Source organism: Coregonus lavaretus (assembly GCF_964263955.1).
Source record: "Coregonus lavaretus genome assembly, chromosome: 8".
In the NCBI taxonomy this organism is placed as follows: domain Eukaryota; kingdom Metazoa; phylum Chordata; class Actinopteri; order Salmoniformes; family Salmonidae; genus Coregonus; species Coregonus lavaretus.
This window is the reverse complement of record NC_139995.1, coordinates 29,910,925-29,916,431: the sequence shown is the minus strand read 5'-3', so window position 1 is coordinate 29,916,431 and position 5,507 is coordinate 29,910,925.

The following is a 5,507-nucleotide window of genomic DNA, read 5'->3' as shown; positions in this document are numbered from 1 at the left end:
GGTTTTTTGATGGGATGGAAGTGAAATATCTTAAAGGGGCATACACATGTAATTTGGGTTTTATTTACTGAGGGATAAGTAAATATGTATGATTTATTTTGAAAAGAGCTGTACTAAGGAATTACAACATTTATGAAAGGTTTTGATGGTTGTTAGAAGTAGTATACTATAGGATGAAACAATTCATTGAATGATTTCAATGACCTCTGAAATCTGTCCTGGCTTTATAGTGCGACCTGATCACCCGCACTATGAATTCTAGAGGCATGCTGAATTAGGGGGTTAGATAAAATAAGGATAATTGTGAAGAAGTTTATAATTTGGAAAAATCCTATATATAAATTAGTCTAAACAGGACAAGGATGAAGTGAGAGAGTTAGTCCTGAAGGAGAAGTATTCCTTGAATAGTGTTATGGAATACAGTTAAGTAAAGATATGCTCAAGGGTTGTCATTTTAAGGTTAGTTATTATTTTAGGTTTGATAGGCAATATTGTTTTGTTTTGTTTTTTGTACACATGAATCACGATGTGATGCATGTGTCCAAGGGGGGAAGTTGGGATTACAGAGGTTTTAATGTTTTATTATGGTTTTGTGGGGAAGTATGCAAGGTGTATTAAGGATATGAGCAGTAGTAATAATGTGTTATGGGTTAGGTTAAATTTTTTTGTTTTTGTGATAGGAGGCATGAAATAAGTGGACTACAACAAGCTGGAAGCAGGTGTGCTTCATAATCTCAAGGCTTCTCTTGACGGATGAGAGGACATGAGTAGCATACTGTGTCTCATCTAACCTAACAATGTTCTTAAGATTTTCTTTTCATGGGTGAAGATAACTATGCCCAACTGAGTAGGATAATTTGAGTATTTTCTGTGCCCTGGAGACTATGTGATGGCAAAAGACTACAGAAGAAAGAGCTGGAAAGACCCTATGTGGAGGGGCCTGCACCAGGTGTGGTTGGCTACCTTAATGATGGTAAAAGTGGTGGAGACAGACACTTAGATTCATGTTTCCCACTATAGGAGTGTTCCAACCTCAGCCATTGGGTAGCATTGTTGTTTTTTGTGTGTGTCTGTGCTTGTGTCTTTGCAGCAGTAACTCTGAGCTTCCCTATGGGAAGGCTGATAGAAGGACACTTTTCACAGACCGATGTCGATAGATTGAGAGGGACTCTGGCTGATCCGGAGACCCTAGTGACGGGGGAAGGTTAACAACTGAAGTGACCATACACATCGTTGTCCAGGTTATACCAACGATGGTACGGATAGAGGGGAGTATCGGGTATCATCTTAACCATTGTACCAGAGTGAGGGAACTGATGATTAAGAGACTTTAAGGACCTTTCAGACCACCGAGAGATTCCAGACCACTGAGAGATTCCAGACCTCCAAGATGCACCAGATATCCTTATCATTGATTTCTCTACACTTGACTAGTTACCTGATAATAAGGGGAATGGAGTACTGATAATAATAAAGAGCAGAAGAACAAGACATAGAAGGGATATAGACAGGATTAGAATGTATATTCTTGCACAGGCAGGAACCATAACTAAAAATACAGGAAGGGATCACTATTAAAATACAAGGGTTAAAATATTATTGGTGTGTGAGAAACCAGCACAAAGAGTATGGGGAAGTCACATGGGGTAGTGTGACCTTAAGATAATGAAAGAAAGAGACAGGTGAATCATAGACATAAGGAAAACAGTCCAAGACTTAGATAAACAATTTGATGTAGTATTTGGTGTTAGATTTCCAGGGGAAAGTGTTATTAGAAGAGAGAAGTGTAAGCAATTGTTAGAATAGGAACAAGGAAAGGGAAACACCAGAGTAATGTCAAATAGAGTATGAGCAAAAATATAGGAATGTTACAATAAAACAATTGGGTTATATAGTTTGGAAGAATTCAAGGGAGAATGTGAAACATAATGATTTGTCATGTAGACAATGTTAATAGGGATGTTTCGGATTGGAAATTAACTCAACTGAACTGTTATGATCTGTCCTTTCCTGAGGTTACTACGGATGGTGTCGTAATGCATTGCAGAGATCATTTGGCCCAGAACGGTGTAAACCTCAATAAAAACCAAAAATCCTCTACTCGGCTGAAGAGGAACAACAAAGGCGTTGAAGACGTTCCTGTCTGACCCACCTCTGCCAGGAGACCTGAATCCAGCATCAAATCAAAGCAATCAAATGCCTTCTCTTTTGTGCTTTTTCTTTCAAGAATGTGAGGAAAGAGGTCTATGCAAATGCAACGTTCTTCCTAGTTTGGGTATACTGGTTTGCACATGGACAAAACAGGATGATGGTGGAGGTGTGGTGGTTCAGGTGTGACATTGGAATTGGGACATTGCTATGGGTAATCCAAGATGAACTATGAAGAACATAATGAAGAACATAATGAAGACGCCAGAAGATTGAGTGCCGGTAGAGGAAGGGAGTGTTAGTTGAGGTAGTATGTTGATTAAGGAGGTATTATACACTACTAAATTTATAGTAATTTGGACAATGCATTAGGGTACTGATCTGATGTAATTCTTGTTATGAGGAAGTTAATGCTAGAATTATTATAACATAAATATACATTCGGCCAGTATCAATATGTGCCAAGGTGAGAGTTTTAACTTTGAATGATGGAACAAAGGTGACTAATTAAGAATTGTCATTCTAAAGTTGTTTTGGGTAATTAATTTGATTATGATTATAAATTATAAGTGGACTGACTGATCTGAATAACTTATTAATATTAATGCTTAGTGATGTTGACATGGCAATTACTTGATTAGATATGGATATTGATTATTTTGATTGTTATAATACTTGTGATATGGGTGATTAATCTTTGTATTGATGGGACATTGGGGGAATGTCCCATAGGGGGGATTATATGGTATTATTTTATGTATCATTAAGGCAAATGTAGGGAGAGGTTAAAGGTAAAATAATAATATTAGTAATAAGCATGGATATGTTGTAAAATTAAAAACCTATATGCCTTAAAATGTTTATGGATTGAGAACCAGTTGAAGGGTGAATACAGAGCAGAGACATTTATGTGTTTTTCATAAAAACTCCCTGCAGCTGGTCTGGGAATGTCAATGACGTGATGGCTGTGTGGAGATTGAAGTAACAATGGAACTAGTGTTAGCATTTCTTTATGCTTATGACCTTATGACCTGACACATGGCCACATGCACATAATCTCAGGGGCCGGGGAGGATGATGAATGATAAATGTTTTATAATGTGTTATGAAATGATAATGGTGAAACAGAATGAACATGTTTGATATTTTATAATCCAGATACATGTTTAAATAAGTAATATAGACATGGAGTATATGCTGTGTTTTAAATGAATGCATGTGTTCTTTCACAGGGGCTCTTAAACTGTGGCCATGGGTTTGTTATAGACATATGGTATGCATTATATTAGTTTTTTTAAGAAGGGGCTTTTAAGAAGGGGCCTAAGCACGCAGCCAATAGAATGATAGAATGAGAGGGGTGGTACAGAACTTAAAAAAGTTAGGAATGTACGAATGTTTTTTTCATTTGTGTGGATATAAGAGATCTTTAAGCCAGAAAGGAATAGTTTGTTCCATGGAGCAAACTCTGGCTTTGTTCTGCAATAAAGTCTAATTCTTGAATTCACAGGCTCCGATGTCTTGAGAGATGTTTTTGAGTTGATTATCTAGTCCAATGTTTCTACGACAGTATAAGAGGAACAAAGACATTATCATGAGAACATTACTAAACGCTTAGATAGATAAAATTTTCTGAAGCTTGGTATGAAATATGAAGTCTTGTGAAGTGTCATTCCTTTCCAGTTCGTGCACATAGTTAGTATTGCATTACATTAAGTTTTTCTTAATTAATTATTTTTGTGTTTTGGTCTGAATTAAGAAATATAGCTGTGATGTAAGATAATGTTCTTGTAAGTATTTTTCTCAACATTATTACATTCAAAATTATTCATTATATAGGCCTATGTGACCACTGTCTGTGTCATTGAAATCATATAGTACAGTTTTTAATAATAAATACCTGAATTGTACAATATTTGCCCATTATTATTTTCAAAATTCTTCAAGCTCTATCAAATTGGTTGTTGATTATTGCTAGACAACCATTTTCAAGTCTTGCCATAGATTTTCAAGCAGGTTTAAGTCAAAACTGTAACTCGGCCACATTCACTGTCTTCTTGGTAAGCAACTCCAGTGTAGATTTGGCCTTGTGTTTTCAAATCAAATTATCATCAAATGTTTTTATAAAGCCCTTTTTACATCAGCAGATGTTACAAAGTGCTTATACAGCGTTTTAGGTTATTGTCCTCCTGAAAGGTGAATTAATCTCCCAGTGTCTGGTGGAAAGCAGACTGAACCAGGTTTTGCTCTAGGATTTTGCCTGTGCTTAGCTCCATTCCGTTTCATTTTTATCCTGAAAATCTCCCCAGTCCTTAACAATTACAAGCATACCCATAACATGATGCAGCCACCACTATGCTTGAAAATATGGAGAGTGGTACTCAGTAATGTGTTGTATTGTATTTGCCTCAAACACAACTTTTTGTATTCAGGACAAAAAGATAATTGCTTCGCCAATTTTGTTTGCAGTATTACTTTAGTGCATTGTTGCAAACAAGATGCCTGCTTTGGAATATTTGTTTCTATACAGGCTTCCTTCTTTTCACTCTGTCAATTAGGTTAGTATTGTGGGGTAACTACAATGTTGTTGATCCATCCTCAGTTTTCTCCTATCACAGCCATTAAACTCTGTAACAGTTTTAAAGTCAACATTGGCCTCATGGTGAAATCCCTGAGCAGTTTCCTTCCTCTCCGGCAACTGAGTTAGGGTCTGTATCTTTGTAGTGACTGGGTGTATTGATGCACCATCCAAAGTGTAATTAATAACTTCACCATGCTCAAAGGGATATTCATTGTATGCTTTACCCATCTACCAATAGGTGCCCTTCTTTGTGAGGCATTGAAAAACCTCCCTGGTCTTTGTGGTTGAATCTGTGTTTGAAATTCACTCCTCGACTGAGGGACCTTACAGATAAATGTATGTGTGGGGTACAGAGATTAGGTAGTCATTCAAAAATCATGTTAAACACTATTATTGTAACTTATTATGCGACTTGTTAAGCACATTTTTACTCCTGAATTTATTTAGGCATGCAATAACAAAGGGGTTGAGTACTTATTCACTCAAGACATTTCAGCTTTTCATTTTTAATTAATTTTTAACAATTTTGAAAAACATAATTCCACTTTGACGTTATGGCAAAAATCTCTATTAAATCAATTTTAAATTCAGGCTGTAACACAACAATATATGGAAAACAGGGGTGTGAATACTTTTCTGAACTTCCTAATATTCATTTTCAGTAGCTGCTAGTTATTGGGTGTCATAGTATGTTCACATTTAACTATTTTGTGAATTTGTCGTCATGTGTCGTCATGTGACCGAACCCGTCGATGTGGATAGGGGGGTGCACCCTCTGCTG